The sequence below is a fragment of the Choloepus didactylus genome, chromosome 10 (genome assembly GCF_015220235.1).
Source record: "Choloepus didactylus isolate mChoDid1 chromosome 10, mChoDid1.pri, whole genome shotgun sequence".
Lineage (NCBI taxonomy): Eukaryota > Metazoa > Chordata > Mammalia > Pilosa > Megalonychidae > Choloepus > Choloepus didactylus.
In genome coordinates, this window is record NC_051316.1 from 27,367,136 (window position 1) to 27,385,095 (window position 17,960).

A 17,960-nucleotide genomic window follows, 5' to 3' on the forward strand; every position below is an offset into this window, starting at 1 on the left:
CAAAACAAAACAAAAACTTCAGGCAAATGAAAAGTTATTTTTGTTTAAGAGGCTCTTCAGAGGGAGTAATAGTAACATATTACATTTGTATGGTATTTTATGGTGTTTTCATACATAGTGGCGTTTAACAACCCCCAGCAAATGATAATATATCCTCACTTTAAAAATGAGAAAAGAGAGACTCTAATGTTAGGAAACATTTAGAAAGCTAGTTAATTGGGAAACTAGAAGTTAGGTCTTTGAACTTGCTACCCAGTTTATGTTTCACTACTGGGTTTCCCATCACTGGGGCATCAAATTTCAACTGGAGGTGTCTATAGCAGAAACTGAGAATGTGAACAGAATTGCTTGTCCCTCAAATCTGAGAATAAATAAAGGTGACTGCTGCCAGGCCAGCAGTCTGAACCATAGTTTCTCTGTATTCTTTGGTCATCTTCCCCTCCCTTCTTTTTAGCTCCATAAAAGTCAGTTGTCTATAATGGTCACAGAGCTTTAGAATGGCACATCTTAGGTGCCATCTCATTCCCTGGATTTTCATCCTTTAATAGGAAACCAGTCTTATAAAAAGTATTATTGCATTCAAATCTCACAGAATTCCTCACTCTTAAAGATTGTTTTGCCCCTTGGAGAGCTTCACCCTTAAGCTCCTTCCTCTTGCTGCTTTATGGAAAATAAACCAGAGGTAGAAAGCAAGAACAGGAAGTGGGAAACCAGACAGGCAGCCATGAGAATATCTAGGTGAGAGATTATTAGAGTGGAAGCAGTGGCACTGGAGAGAAGTAGATTGGTTCAGGTATTTGAGGTATAATTGATTGGACTTGCTGATGGATTGGATATGGAGGATAAGGGAAGGGGTATGGAGAATGCATCAAAGGTAACATCTCAGATTTTGAATTGAGCAGCCATGTGGATGATAAAATCATTTACTCAGGTGACAAAGATGTAAAAGGGGTTTTGAGGGGTTGGACATGTTAAGTTTGAGATATTTGTTACACATTCAAAGATGTCAGTGCATATGTGAGTCAAGCTTAGGAGAGAGGCCAGAGCCGGAGCTAGAATTTTGGAAAGTATCACTGTCATCTGCAGAAGGGAATGGATCCCCCACCCCACACACCCAGAGTTTGGTTTGGATGTTCTTACTGATGACTCCACAAACTTACAAAGATGGTATGAAAAGATTTATTACTCACGTAATGAGGCTTTCTGGGGAGAGCAGTATTGGCTTGAGAGAGCAGGGAAAGAACACTGGCTTGGCTTTTAATGTGGTTAGGGGATGGGGCTGGGTCTTGGAAGGTTTGAACTTCCTGCCTGAGTCATAGGAAGGAGCACCCAGGCTTTCTTATTAGCATGCCCAAGTGTGGGGCACAAGGGGAAAGGGTAGTAGTGGGACTTGAAAGCTGTCAACAATTAAGACATCAAAAAATGGAGTCAGACTGTGTATAACAGGAGGCATTGACATATAAATTGTATTTTAAATCACAGAACTGGAGATGCTCCATCCCCACCCCTTTCTGGGACCCCACAGGAGATGGGTGTCCTCATTAGCACACTGTCCTTTGGCCACTGGACGTCTCGTCTCCCAGGAAGGATGTTGCCGTGAAGAAACCAGTGGGACCTCTATCTTCAAGTGTGCTTCCAAGCTGGCAGAAAGGGTCCCTCTAGCCAAGCCCAAGGCTGAGCCAGCTGTGCCCCCTCCCTGTCCCATTCCCATGAAAACAAACAAGCAAACAAACAAACCGGGAGTCCCCAATAGACCTCTCTAAAGTGGTGACAGAGTTTAACGAGGACCAGCTGGAGGAGTTCAAGGAGACCTTTGAGCTATTAGACCAGGTAGGACCTGGCAAGATCATGTACAGCCAGTTTGAGGACACAATGAGGGCCTGAGCCAGAACCCCTCTAATGCTGAAGTGCTCAAGGTCTTGAGGAACCCCAAGAATGATGAGCTGAAATCCTGGCATATGACCATTTAAGACTTCCTGCAAAAGCTCCAGGCAGTGGCCAAGAACCAGGACCAAAGAACATACTAGGACTACTTAGGCTTCAGGTGTTTGACAAGGAGGGGAATCGGCAAAGCTGTGGGAACAGAGCTCAGGCATGTCCTCGCCACCCTGGCAGAGAAGATGACTGAAGAGGAGATGGAGACTGTTCTGGCAAGACATTAGGATAGCAATGACTGCATTAACTATGAGGCCTTCCTGAAGCACATCTAAGCACATTTACAGATCCCTTGTGGCCAGATACTGGGTCTCTTCCATGCAGAAGCATGCTCCTGCCACTAGGAGGCACTGTTTAAAAATAAAGATACTGTTCCTTCCTTGGCAGGGGGGTGGGTAATCATTGAACGCCAAAGAGATCACCTAGAGATCACTAAGTTCTGAGAACTCCAACATTTAACCGGGTTGAGGTGAAAATATGAACACATTAGAATGAATGAGAAGAAAAACATGTCGAGTTCAGTGTACCCCCCGCTAAGAGCCAAGTGTTTCTTGAAGGCGGAAGCCAGGAATGTTGTGTGTAGTCACACAGACCATGCACCACATCACCATGGAGTGCAGTAGCTGTGCATGCAGGAGGGTGCAAGGTGGTGGCCCTGGGAGAGACAGCCAACTCAGAATACTGCCAGGCAGGTGGGACAGTGGTTGGGAAGTTTCTTTTGGATTGGGCATCATGGAGGTCTGATCAGAGAATTGTCAGGGATAGAAGCCGGATTAGAGACGATTGAGGAATGAATGTGAGATGACCTACAGGGGGCAAGTTTAGACAACTTCCTCAGGGAATTTTGCTAAATGAAAAGCAAAGAAATTGGGGTAATAACTAGAAAGAGGGAGATGAAGGATCAAGGAAATCTTTTTTTAAAATTTGTAAACTGATTTACAAATCAGCACATATTTGTAAACTGATGTGAATAATCCAGCCGTGCTGCGGGAGAGTCCTGGAGGAGGTAAGAGGAGATGGGTCAGAGCACAGGGACAGCAACTCCATTCTCTAGGAGCAGGGACATGTCTGTGATACCATCTCAGGGGTAAGACGGAAAAGAGGGGTGTGTGTGTAGGAGATTATGTGAGTGGGTTGGTGATGCGGTGAGTGTTTTTTTTCTTTCTTTCTTTCTTTTTTATGCTAATTGCTGTTTCCTCACCTGTGAGAAGTGAGCTTCTCAGCATGCTCTGAGGAGAGGAGAGAAGGCAGGCAATAATTGCCCAGGAAGTGGTCAAGCACATTTGCTAGGGAAGCATAGAGTGTTGTCAGGCAGTGCTGAGGGCCCCATCGAGGACTGTGGTTGTGAAATCAAAGCCAAAGCAGGTGGCTCAGTTGTCTGATATTTTCCAGCAGGATTCAGCTGTTTGGGGGTACTGGTGAAGAGAAGATATATAGCTGGATTCACTAGGGTTGGGGTTTTACAAGGCAACCACCACAGTTTAGAAAAAGAGGGCAAGCAAGGGAGTTGAAGGTTTTTGCAAAGGAATGGTTATTTAAGCTGGGCAAAGTATTTGTCAAACGTGTGACCTACTCATAGTAAAAAAGCATACGTTTCTAGGTCTGTCTAGTTTTATATCTTTCTATATACATTATTATAGAAGTATTTTAACACCACTGTTTGAATCATTCGTACTGCCATTTAGCTCAGGCTTAGGTTCTAAAGCCTTTTGATTTTGGTTTGTGGAAAACCATCCCTATTTCCCCCCCCTGGAACTAATGAGTGAGCAAGCAAGAGGTTCTGTAAGCAAAAGTAGAAATTGCAGACTTTGTTATGATTGGACCTGTGTTTGGAAATTCTGTGAATTGTGTTATGTCAGCATCCTGCTCGTGGAATAAGCTGTGTAAACAATGGTGTGGGGAGGCTCTGTGAATGAGCAGCCTTCCTTTTCGCTTATAGACTTAACCACTGCAATTCTCCAGATTTCTGAGCGTTTATTTCATGGTAAAAAGGGCTCTAAAAATACCAGGCCAGTTAGGTTTTTATTGTAGATCATTTCATTTAAACTGGCATGGGACATATAAATTAAAAAAAAAAAAAAACAGCAACAGCATTGAAGGCAGGATTTTAAAAGAAAAACTACAGAATCTGTCTGTGATCATTTGTTTTGGTTATGGATGGTAAGGTACAAAAAGGGATTGGAATGAATTTGTTCCATCTTTTAATTTAGAGTAATTGGCACATTTAATTGATATTCAAAGGATTTGAATAATAGCATACCAGAATGCCCAAATACTATGCTATCATGAGAAAATTAGATATACCAAATTTTACATTAGAAGACATTCTCTTTTTGAACTTGACTTTAAATGTCATCCTAATTTTCTGTCTTGTAATTTGTTTAACAAATTATAGGGGCATATTGTATTATAATTTGAGCATAAAGAGTGAAGGGAGAAAGAAATTAGGATGGATTAGGCTTTAGAACAAGAGACAGAGGGCCCAGGAGTCAGTCTAGAGAAGGATTATTAGTTGGGGATTGGGGGTGGACATTAAAAAAAAAAAAAAAAAAACAAGAGAAAGGGAAACAGCAGGGAGTAGAAGTTAGTAGGAAACAAAGAAATAAGCTGTTGGAGAAAACAGATATAAATACTTAATTGTCAGGTAACAGTAATTTTAGGGACATAATGTTTACTTGATTATGAACATTTAGACGTATTGACAGGAAAAAGTACAAAGAGAAAAAAATGTTTAGTATTTTTCATGGGCAGAAACTTCTTTCTTCTAGGAACCCCCAATCTTCTTTGTTGGGTCCAAACAGAGTTCTGGGCTTTGTGGTTTGTTCTTAGAGTGTCTTTTCTCCAGAAGCAGTGGGGACACAGGGGTGTGGTGTTTTGAATGCGAAGTCCTGATAGGAGGATCTGGTGAAAGTCAAGGGGAGTTTTTTATGGAGTGTGCATTGCTGCATGAAAAATACCAGCTTCGGTGCATTGTGAAGCTGTGGGGGCAGTAACACAGCACCTGCTTTTCTAGGAACCATGGGACATGAACTGTGGGGAGAGAAAGTGGAGATCACATCTCTTAATTTGAGTAAATTGAAAATAGTTAAATTCAATATAGGCAACTGTTGATGGTTAATTTGTAGGCAAAAAGAATTATGAAACAATGCATCAAAGACCCCTCTTTTTCTCTCCTCTCCTAATAAGGGTAGCTTCTAGACATCTAGCCTGTTCCATTGTTGTATTTGGGCTCAGAGAAATTCGATCAGCTCTGACACTGAACCATGGAAACTAACATTTATTTATCACTTACTATTCATTAGACCTCTAGCTGGGTGACTTACATATATGGTTTCTTTCAGTCCTCCTAATCTTGAGAGGTAAATACTATTTTCTCCATCTCATAGATAAAGAGACAAGCTTAATGACAGTAAGTGATTTCCTCCACTGAGTGGCAGAACTGCTAGTTGAATCTAAATGTGTCTGACTCCAAGTCCTGGGATGTTTTCACTTTGACGGTATTCTGTTTACCTCCTCACCTGCTACCAAGGGTGGTGTAAGGCTTGTCTGGAGTCCCATTGTAGGAGAATTTGGACCAGAGAAAGGAATGACTCCAGATAAGATGGGGAGGCCTAGGATGGCCTGGGCTTCTCTCCCTGCTCTGTCCTCTCTCAGTTCTTTCCCTATGGGAGAATAGGAGATATACATTGTGTTTACATGCATAATGTTTGGGCTTTCGTCAGGTGTTAGGGTAGTGATCCTCAAATTTAGAGTGCAGTGGGGTGAGCTGGTGGTCCTGTTGGGGCTCCACTTCCAGAGGTTTTGATTCAGTGGGCTGGGGTAGGACCAAGGTGTCTGCTTGGTAATAAGAACCCAGAAGATTCAGATTGAGGTATCTGCACATCACACTGTGAGAAACACTGAGTTAGGTGATCCACTATACACACTTGATTCCTCTTGGGCCTATTCGTACATTTCTTATTTGATTGTGGCATACCTAGAGATGATACCCTAATGGACAGATACGTGTCTGAGAATAGTCCTCTGTGATGATTCAGAGGGCAGGAGGTGGACCTCGATGATAGTGAAGAGGGAGAAGAAAGTAAGTTAGAGGTCCTGTTCCAGAAACAGGAACGGTGGCTACTGCCTGACAGATTATACTCCATCCTCCCCTGACCGAGACGTGAGATTCAGTGGCAACCCAAGACTGAGGACCCTCTGCGGGCCCACACGCCATGCCAGCTACTTTCCATGCCTGTGCCACACTTAATTTTGTAATAATTCTGCAAAGTCAGTTTTATCATCTATATTTTATAGATGAGGGATCCAGGAGGCCTAACAGTGTTTAAAAAAATTACCCCAAGGTCAGGTGGCTAGAATTCAAATCAAAGTCTGTTCAAAGCCCCATGACCTTCCTTTTTTTTTTCTTTCTTTCTTTATTTAAATACACAAACAATACATTGATAAACTCGCATAAAAAATAAAATAATCCAGACATAACAGCCTCCCCTCAACCCAGTCTTCTTTGCTTTATTATATGGAAATGCATTCATTTGTTTTATGTTTCTTTTTACATAAATGGAATTATGCTGAGTGTATTATTCTGAAATTTATTTTCTTCACATAATGGTAACTCCTGGAGTTCTTTCTGTATCAGCCACACTAGTCTCCCTTATAGTGCCATATCAGCCACACGTGTCTCCCTCATGGTTAGACCAGAGAAAAGAAGAATATTAAAAAACTATAATCCAAGCTAAATTTAAAAAAAATGAATATGTGTTTAAACCAGAGCTTCTTAGCTGGACGATTTTGCTTCAGAGAGGACTTGGCAATGTCTGGAGACATTTTTGATTGTCACAACTTGGCCAAGAGGGGGTTGTGGATAGAGGTCAGGAAGCACCCCCACAACAAAGAATTATTGGGTGCAAAATGTCGAAAGTGCTTAGACTGAGAAACCCTGATTGGTTTAAACATATTCTAACTCCGGTTGTATTTCAGCAGCCCCATTAAAAGGCTTCATCAATACCATAGTTTCCCAGTGCTAACCTTTTCTTAACAGAGTGCTGAGTAATAAATTCATTTTTTTAAAAATGGTATAGTTTCGGGTTTTGGGAGGAAAAAAAATCAACTATATGCTGGTTTCTTCCTTGATTTGAAATCACATTCAAAATACTTTTATGTATCTCAGGGCATGATTTATGAAGGAGGCAAAATAATCACTGACAAACAACTTATTGCATCTTGCTCCCAAACCATATAATAGGGGAAAATGTTTCTCAAGGTATTTTTTATATGTTTAGTTTTCCTTCAGTAGTGAATTTTTCATTGACTTAAATTTTTTCCACTTAAGCTTAAGTCGATATATGTTCTGTAAAATAGGAAATCGTTGAAAAGTTTAAATAACTGCATTGAAATAAAAGGAACTATGGTAATTGTAAATCCAGCAGATTGAACATATTATGTCCTAATACGACTGACAAGTAAGATTGTAGGGAAGAAGTTGTTAGTTTCCAAAATGGGAATTGGGCATTGTTTGTTTTCTGTGGCATTGTCAAGGTTAATTTAGTCAGACTACTGTTTTGTGTTTGAAGGAAATACCGTATAGGCCTTAAGCTTAGTCTGTTTTCATCCCTTAAAAAGTCAATCATTCGTTACTACTGTGCTAAAGGATGTATTATCACAAATATTTCTTATGAAATAATGAGGGTTTTTTCCCCCCTAAAATGATTTTAAATTAGCATGCTTAATTTTCAAGAAGAATGTATTAGAAGTAAACTCAGACTTATTTCTTGTTTTAGTTTGTAGATCATTCTAGTATCAGTTGTGCCAGCTACATGTTGAAATATTTTTTAATCTTTATGTTGAGAATAACAAATACCATGGAAGTTTTTTTTTTTTTTAACTTACAAAATTCTGAATAGTTTTTCGAACAGTTTTTATCTGATTTCTTTTATATTTTCATCAACAGCAGGGGGTGTGCAACATATCTCATAATATGAAGACAGAGTCTAACTTATAGTTTCAGATATTAAGGATTTTGGATTTTAAGGAAGTTGTCAGTAAAGCTATGTCATGATGATATTTCCTGAGGAATCTCAGTATAATAGGTACTTCAGACCAACAGGCACAGAGTTATTATTGTGATAGTGTGAAATATCTACTTTGCTTTATTCTACTGTGTGTCTTACAGCCTTCATCCAGAAGGTTGCAGCTGAAGGAATTCTACCACTTGGTGTGTGTCTTCCTGAACAACATCTTGTTTAGTGTGCCTGTTTTTGCAGTTTGTATAAATGGAGTCATACTGCATGTTTACTTCTAAAATTTTCTTCTTTCCTTTAATTGTTTTGACATTCATCCATTTTGTTGCACAAGCAATAGTTCATTCTGTAGAGTAGTCCTCTATAAGAATAGTCTATATTTATTAAGCCATTCTACTCTTAATGGACATTTGCGTTGTTTCTAGTTTTTTGCTGTTATGAACCATGCTGCTCTAAATATACATGTGCAAGTCTCTTAGGGTACACGTGCGAGATCCTCCTCAGGGCAGAGACCCAGAAGTGGAGTTGCTAGGTCAGGATGTGATATAGTCAAATGTATGCGGGAATATCAAGCTAGTTTCTCATATAGCTATACCAATTTACATTCTCATCAACAGTTGGTAAGAGTTCAAGTTATTCTACAATCTCACTAGAATTTGGTATTGTCTGCATTTTTAATTTTTGCCAATCTAGTGTTATAAAATGATTTTAGTTTGCATTTTTTGCGTTCACTGGAGAGGTTCAGTATTATTTCATATGCTTATGGGCCCTATATTTTATATTTTTAATCCCATTTTCCATTTGGCTTGATTTTTCTTGTTGAGTTGGAGGCATTCTTTATATGTTTTGAACAGTAATATTTTAGTGTTATATATGTTACCTATATCTTCTCCCAATTTGAGGCTTGTCTTTTCATGATTTTCATGATCTTTTGATGAACGTAAATTCTTAATTCTGATGTAATCAAATGTATCATTTTCTTCCTTTACAGTTTGTACATTTGAAGGCTTGCTTGAAATATCTTTTCCTACTCCAGAGTCATAAAAGATATTCCCCCATATTGTCTTCTAAAAGGTTTATATTTTTACTTTTTGCATTTGTGTCATTCACATTTGTGAATGAACAATTTTTATTTTCCGTGAGCCTAATCAGTAGCCCTGGCAGTAATTTTTGACAAGTTGTCCTTCCCTGCTGACTTGGAACACCCTCTCTGTAATCATCAGGGTTCCATGTGTGAATCTGTCTCTGGACATCCCTGTGCCAATACTGTACCGTTTTCATTACTGTAGCTTTATAACTTTCCTTGAATACAGGTAAGGTCAGTCCTTTGCTGTTTTTTTTTTTAATTCAGGAATGTCTTGGCTGTGCTTGGCCCCTTGCTTTTCCATGTAGATTTTAGAAAAGTTTCTGAAGTTCCACCAAAAAAACCTATTGTTACTGCATTGTGAATCTATATGTCAAAGAATTGACATCTTTATGTTTTTTATTTTTCCTTGCTAAGACCATAGCATATCTCTCTGTGTATCCAAGTATTTAATATATATATATATATATATTTAAAGTTTTTCATGGCAGTTATCATTTTTGTTGTCTTGTGTTATAGTGTGATACTTTTGCTCATTCATTTCCCTCTATAGAAGACAACATAAAGTGAAGTAATGTGTTTATTTATGTAGGGCTGATATGTTGGTCTAGTTTTTAGACTGGCATTTTTGGGGGTGGGCGGGTTGGAGTGATAATTTGAGATTGTTTTGTTAGATAATTAACCAGTTTTCATTGTGGCATCTGATTTTGAAAAATATAAATCACTTACAGGTGATTTAATTAATTTGGGAATTTTAATATTATTTCAGTAAACAAACAATTTCAGTATAATAACATAAATATTGTACTAGATTTTTACATAAAATGCCAGAGGAACATAAAAAGGGAAATGATTAATTCAGCATTTGAGTGTAAGTATTTTATATTTTAAAAGAACTTGCCAAATATTCAAAATCGCAGCACTTCTACTGGCCAAGGACTGAACAGATGAACACTTCTTTAAAGGGTTGGGAAAAGAGAAGGTTGAACACATTATGCTGTACTTGGAGAATTAACATTTTTTGGCCAAAAGTAATGAATAAATTGGCTCAAATTAACAAAAACTGTGTTTTGCTAATTGATTTTCCTGGGAAAAAATGTGTAAAAATGTGTTATAATTTTTATTTAAATAGAGCTGAGATCAATTTGAAATTTCCCGATGCCCTTTTTGTTGTTGTTGTTTGCACTTAAATTTTATTTATAATGCCTTTTGAAATGAAGTTTACATTTTTATGTAGTCAAACCCATTAACTTTTTTTAAGTTCAATTTTATTGAGATATATTCACAGACCATACAGTCATCCAAAGTGTACAATCAGTTGTTCACAGTACCATCATATAGTTGTGCATTCATCACCCCAATCTATTTTTTGAACATTTTCCTTGTACCAGAAAAAGTGAAATAAGAAAAAAAAATAAAAGTAAAAAAAGAATACCCAAATCTTTCCCCTTCCCCCCCATTTTTCATTTAGTTTTTTAAAACCATGATCTTAAAGGATTAAAATATAACTCTGCAGTTCACTTCTTGAAAACAAATTCTCTGTTAGATCACTCAGTGTCATTTTTTGTGGTGCTCAATTATACTTCCTTCCCATAAATACACTTTTCTATTTCTTTTTTTTTAATTCAGTTTTATTGAGATATATTCACATACCATACAATTATCCATAATGTACAATCAACTGTTCACAGTACCAACATATAGTTGTACATTCATCACCCCAATCTATTTTTGAACATTTTCCTTATACCAGAAAGAATAAGAATAAAAAATAAAAATAAAAAAGAACACTTAAATCATCCCTTCCATCCCATCCTATTTTTCATTTAGTTTTTGTCCCCATTTATCTACTCATCCAACCATACACTGAATAAAGGGAGTGTAATCCACAAGGTTTTCGCAATCACACAGTCACCCCTTGTAATCTGCATTGTTAAACAGTCGTCTTCAGGAGCAAGGCTACTGGGTTGGAGTTTGGTAGTTTCAGGTATTTACTTCTAACTATTCCAGTACATTAAAACCTGAAAACTTGTTATCTATATAGTGCATAATAATGTCCACCAGAGTGACCTCTCAACTCCATTTGGAATCTCTCAGCCACTGAAGCTTTATTTCGTTCATTTCGCATCCCCCTTTTGGTCAAGAATATGTTCTCAATCCCAGGAGTCATATCCTGCATTGCCAGGGAGATTTACACCCCTGGGAGTCAGGTCCCATGTAGGGGAGAGAGGATAGTGAGATCACCTGCCAAGGTGGCTTAGTGAAAGAGAGAGAGGGCCACATCTGAGCAACAAAGAGGCACTTGGGGAGACTCAGTTATAATTGAGGCACAATTATAAGCACATTTAGCCTCTCCTTTGCAGTAACAAGCTTCATAGGGGCAAGCCCCAAGACAGAGGGCTCAGCTTGTCAAGCTGTCAGTCCCCAGTGTTTGTGAGAACATCAGCAACAATCCAGATGAGGAAGTCCAACACCTCCGCATCCTCCCCCAGCTCCTCAGGGGGGCCCCGAATATATATTTTTATTCTCTGCCCAAATTACTTTGGAATGTGTTGCTATTTCACACTAACGTATACAGACCTTCCATATCTCACTTCCTATTCAAAGTTCCATGTAATGGTGGTGTTTGAACAAGCTGACTATAGAAGTTATATTGTTTAGAAAATATAGATCCTACACCAAATAAACATTTCTTCCCTTGGTCTCACATGGAAGTTGAAGTTTTAACACACAGTCAGTTTCAGCCTTTACCCTTTCGCCTGATTTGCCCTAGTCTTAGCCAGATCTGCTTCATTCATATCTCTAATTGAAGTCTGGGCTCTTTTTCAGCTTTTTTTTTTTTTTTAACAGTTGCTGTATGCATTAATATTGACATTCATATCTGCCAAGCTCTCGCTCTGAGTTTCAGGTTTCACACAGATACCCAATGTTCCAGAGACCAATCAAAACCTATTAACTTTTTACCTTTTTGATATTTCTATTATATTTATGCCTAGAAAATCTTTTGTAATCCTTAGAGTATATAGTTATTTATTATAAAAGTTTTTTGATATTAATATTACATTTACATTTTAAAACTGTGTTTGTGTGTGTGTGTGTGTGTGGTGTGGTATGTTGTGGTGTGAGGAAAGGATCTAATTCCTGTCCAACTCCTTGCCTACATGTTCTCCTGCTGCACTGATTGTATTATTCTTTCCCCACTGATTGTGATGGCATGTTGATTACACACTAATTTCTAGGCCATTTCTCCTCCTCCTCCAAAAAAAATTTTATTCACACACCGTACAACCCATCCAAAGTGTATAATAAATAGCTATCAGTATAATCACAAAGTTGTGCTTTCATCCCCACAGTTTGAGAACATTTTCATTGCTCCAAAAAGGAAAACCCCATACTCCTTATACCCCACTATTATTGACACTTAATGTTGGTATAGTACTTTTGTTACAATTGATGGAAGAACACTAAAATATTACTGTTAACTGTAGTCGATAGTTTGCATTAGGTGCATTTTCCCCATATACCACCCTATTATTAGCACTTTGTAATAGTGACATACATTTGTTCTAATTCATGGAAGAACATTCTTATATTTGTACTGTTAACTACAGTCACCATCCACAACAGGGTTCTCTGTGTTTTACAGTCCCATGTTTTATCCTCTGGCTTTCCTTCTATTGACATTCATGACCCTAAACTCCTTTCAGCCACAATTGCACACATAATTCAACACTGTTAATTACACTCACCTTGATGTGCTACCATCACCTCTATCCATTTCCAAACATTTACAGTCAACCTTATTAAAAATTTTGCACATACATTAAAAAGGAAGAAAGAGCTAAAATCACAGAAATAATGGAACAACTAAAGAAGCTAGTTATTGTGTTGGTTCCTGAAGAAGCTAGAAAATGATCAGGAAACTAATCCTAAAGCAAGTAGAAGAAAAGAAATAACAAGGATTAAAGCAGAAACAAATGATATGGAGAAAAAGTATCTAGGAATAAACTTAACCAAGGATGTAAAAGACCTCTACACATAAAATTACAAAACTGTACTAAAAGGAATAAAAGGGGACCCAAAGAGATGGAAAGATATTCCGTGTTCATGGATAGGAAGGCTAAACATCATTAAGATGTCAATCCTACCCAAACTGATCTACAGATTCAAAGCAATTCCAATCAAAATTCCAACAACCTACTTTGCAGACTTGGAAAAGCTAGTTAATCAAACTTATTTGGAAGGGAAAGGGGCCTTGAATTGCTAAAAACATGCTAAAAAAGTAAAACAAAGTGGGAGGATTTACACTTCCTGACTTGGAAGCTTACTATAAAGCCACAGTAATCAAAACAGCATGGTATTAGCACAGAGATAGACATATTGATCAGTGGCATTGAACTGAGAATTCGGAAGTAGACCCCGAGACCTACAGTTGACTGATTTTTGATAATGCCCCCAAATTCACTGAACTGGGACATAACAGTCTCTTCAACAAATGGAGCTGGGAGAACTGGATATCCATATCCAAAAGAATGAAAGAGGTCCCCTACCTCACGCCCTATACAAAAATTAACTCAAAGTGGATCAAAGACCTCAATGTAAGAGACAGAACCATAAAACTCCTAGAAGATAATGGCTCTTAGAAGATAATGTAGGGAAACATCTTCAAGACCTAGTATTAAGAAGTAGCTTCTTAGATCTTACACCCAAAGCACAAGCAATGAAAGAAAAAATAGATAAATGGAAACTCCTGAACATCAAAAGCTTCTGTACCTCAAAGGAATTTGTCAAAAAGGTGAAGAGGCAGCCAACACTATGGGAGAAAATATTTGGAAACCAAGTATCTGATAAGAAACTGGTATTTTGCATATGTAAAGAAATCCTACAACTCAATGACAGTAGTACCAACAGCCCAATTATAAAATGGGCAAAAGATATGAAAAGACATTTCTCTGAAGAGGAAATATAAATGGCTGAAAGAAAAAAACACATGAAAAAATGTTCATCTTCACTAGTGTTCTATTTGCTAATGCTGCTGTTATGCAAAATACCAGAAATGGGTTGGCTTTTATAAAGAAGGCTTATTTGGTTACAAATTTATAGTCCAAAGGCCATGAAAATGTCCAAATTAAGGCATCAACAAGAGGATATCTTCACTAAAGAAAGGCCGATAGTGTCTGGAAAACCTGTGTTAGCTGGGAAGGCTCATGGCTGGTGTCTGTTGATTCTTTGCTCTGGGGTTCTGCTTTCAAAACGGCTTTCTCCAAAATGTCTCTGGTTTTCTCTTAGCTTACCATCTTCAAACGTCCTTCTGTCTGCATCTCCAAGAATCTCTAAATGTAAGGAAGCATCTCTTGGGCGTTTTTTCCTTTCTTAGCTTCTCTGGAGCAAACTCTATGCTGGCATCTCAAAGCGACAGACAGCAAGCACCTCTGTCCTGGCTTAGCATATCCCAGGGCATTTTCCTCTCTCTGCTCTCTGTAAGAGCTCGCTTGAAAGGACTCCAGTAAACTAATCAAGACCTGTCCTGAATGGGAAGGGTCAAATCTCCACAGAAGCATTCAATCAAGAGGATACACCCTAATCAGAAAGATTAATAAATCTGTCCCCACAAGGGTGCATTAAAGAGTACAGCTTTTGGTGGGACATAATATATCCAAACCAGCACAACAAGCTATCAAGATGTAAATCAAGATCACAATGAGATATCATCTCACACCAGTAAGAATGGCTGCCATTAAACAAAAAGGAAACTACAAATGCTGGAGAGGATGTGGAGAAACTGGAACTATTTTTCATTGCTGGTAGGATTGTATAATGGTACAGTCACTCTGGAAGACAGTTTAGCGGTTCCTCAAAAACTAGATAATCAACTTACCCTACGATCCAGCAATTTCCCTTCTCAGTATATACCCTGAAAATCTGAAAGCAGTGACATGAACAGATATTTGCACACTGATATTCATAGCAGCATTGTTCACAATTGCCAAGAGATGGAAATAACTCAAATGTCCTTCAACAGATGTGTGGATAAACAAAATATGGTATATACATATGATAGAATACTATGTAGCAGTAAGAAGGAACGAGGTCATGAAACATATGAGAACATGGATGAGCCTTGAAGACATAATGCTGAGTGAAATAAGCCAGACACAAATGGAAAGATATTGTATGTTACCACTAATGTGAACTATGTGAAAAATGTAAAATAAGTTTTTCTTATAATGTATAATATGGGGGACCTAGAAGTAGAAGGAAGCTAGTGTAGGGGGAATGATAATCTAATGTGTACAGACATGATAATGAGGGTGAACTTAACCATATGGGAATGGTCAGATGTGACTATGGTTCGTTAATGGGATTATAAGTATCAGTGATGCATTGAAGGCGAACATGTTCATAAATGGTTGTTTAAAGGCATGTAACCCACAGAGTAGCACCACTAACCGAAATAAGTGTTAGCATGATATACTTATAAGTTATGATACTGGTGCAGAGGGTTAACAACAGAGTGGAATGTTAAAATTACCCATTACATATTAAAGACTATATTTAATAAGAGTATCTAACCAACACCACAGTAATACTGGGGATGAATAATTAGCAGCTGATAAGAGCTCTGGGATGTGTTATGTTATAATTCTTTATAGTTGAGTGATGAGGATTGTACAACTAAGTGAAGATAATATAAGAAACTGAATGTTTGTCTTGGAATATATATTAAGTGAAATTAGGAACACACTACTTAATAAATCAAGCCCTTGACTTGAGGCTTGCTCTTGTGAAATTTAGGGTTGTAAATGGGAGGCTGAGCCCTCCTATAATTATGCCTAAGAGGCACCTCCAGGGAACCTCTTTTGTTGCTCAGATGTGGCCTTTCTCTCTCTAAGCCCAACTCAGCAAATAAATTCATTAGCCTCCCCTCCAGAGGGACATGACTCCCAGGGGACTGATTGTTCCTGGTGACGTGGGACTTGACTCCCGGCAGCGAGTAATTGAAAATGCATACTTGACCAAAAGGGGAATAAAGAATGGTAACACGCTGAGGTCACAGTGATTGAGAAATCCCAAATAGAGTTGAGAGGTGATTCTGGAGTTTTCTCTTATGCAGGCTCCATCTAGACATCCCAAGTGGCCATAGTATGTCATGACCTTACCAAAAGTAGTCCCCAAATACCTGGGTCCCTTACTGAGATTCCATAAAAGATGTGCTAAATTTTATCTCTCACAAATGTAAATCCACGAGAGTGATCCTATGCCAGACAAGTTCTAAATCGCAGAAGCAACAGCCTCTTTAAGAAAAACAATCAGATGCAGCCCCCTTCCCCATAATGTCGAGACCCCCTTTCAATATGAACAAGTTACAGTGCTCACTGCCTAGACACCCCTGAAGATGAAGAAAGAGATAAGTGAGAGAAAGGGCTAGCAACAAACAAGATAAGACTTAACAAAGGTCTACGAATTCTGAAACTCTATATAAATACATATATGTGTGTGTGTGTGTATATATATATTAGATGCTGGGGTGTTGGAATAGTTGGAAGGAGGTAAGTGACATGGTGTAATTGTGACCTATGACATCCGTTGAAATTTGCTCTATAGCTACTTGTTGAATTGTTCTTTGAAAATCTTCACCTTTCTGTATGTACCTATATTTCATAATAAGGAAAGAACTGATTCTGTAGAATTGAAACCCATAACAATTTTTGAAATTACCTATATAACTGCTTGTTGAGGTGTACATAAAAAATTAACACTTTTGTGTATGTATGTTATATTTTACAATAATGGAAATGGCTGAAGTTGTGGAACTGTGACCTGTGACATTCTTTTTGCTCTCTAACCACTTGTTAAATCATGCTTTGAAAGTTATCACTGTTATGTACATATGTTAAAGTTCACAATAAAAAAATGCATAAAAAATTTTCTGCACAAATTATACATCAGCTCCCCATTCTCTATCTTCATTCTGTCTCCTGTTAACCTATACCCTAGATTTTAACTCTGAATTTACTTATAATTCATTCATATCATTGAATTCATACAGTATTTGTCCTTTTACATTTTACTTATTTCTCTCAATATAATGTCCTCAGGGTTTATTCATGTTGTTGAATGCTTCAGGACTTCATTCCTTCTTACTGCTGAATAATATTACATCATGTGTATATACCACATTTTCTTTATCCATTCATTGTTTTATGGACACTTGGGTTGTTTCCATCTTTTGACAATTGTGAATAATGCTGCTATGAACATTGGTATGCAAATGTCTGTTCACATCCCTGCTTTCAGTACTTCTGAAGATATACCTAAGAGTGGGATTGCTGGATCGTATGGCAATTCTATAATTAGCTTCCTGAGGAATCACCCAACTTTTGCAGTGACTGCACCATTGTACATTCTCACCAGCAGTGAATGAGTGTTCCTATTTCTCCACATCTTCGCCAACACTTGTAGTTTCCTGTTTGTTTAACTGTGGCCATTCTAGTAGGTGTGAAATATCTCATTGTGGTTTCTTTGCATTTCTCTAACAGCTAGTGATGTTGAAGTCTTTTCATGTGCTTTTTAACATTCATATTTCCTCTTTGGAATGTCCATTCATTTCTTTTACCCATTTTTTAATTGAGTTGTTTGTCCTTTTATTGTTGAGTTGCAGGATTGCTTTATCTATTCCAGATATCAAACTCTTACCAGATACATGGCTTCCAAATATTTTCTCCTGTTGAGTAGCTGCCTTTTTACTTTCTTGACAAAGTCCTTTGAAGCACAAAATATTTCATTTTGAGGAGGTCCCATGTATCTATTTTTTTCATTCATACTTGTGCTTTGGTTATAAATTCTAAGAAACCATTGTCTAACACAAGATCCTGATGATGCTTCCCTACATTTTCTTCTATGAGTTTTATAGTCCTGGCTCT

The 17,960-nt window shown here is 37.9% G+C and overlaps 1 protein-coding gene and 1 pseudogene across 3 annotated transcripts in view; both read left to right on the top strand.

Annotated features, from left to right (window-relative positions):
* The window catches only part of FANCC (FA complementation group C), a 290,247-nt gene that overhangs the window by 156,361 nt on the left and 115,926 nt on the right, over positions 1 to 17,960 (top strand). The window lies entirely within an intron of this gene.
* LOC119505033 lies at positions 864 to 2,314 on the top strand (annotated as a pseudogene).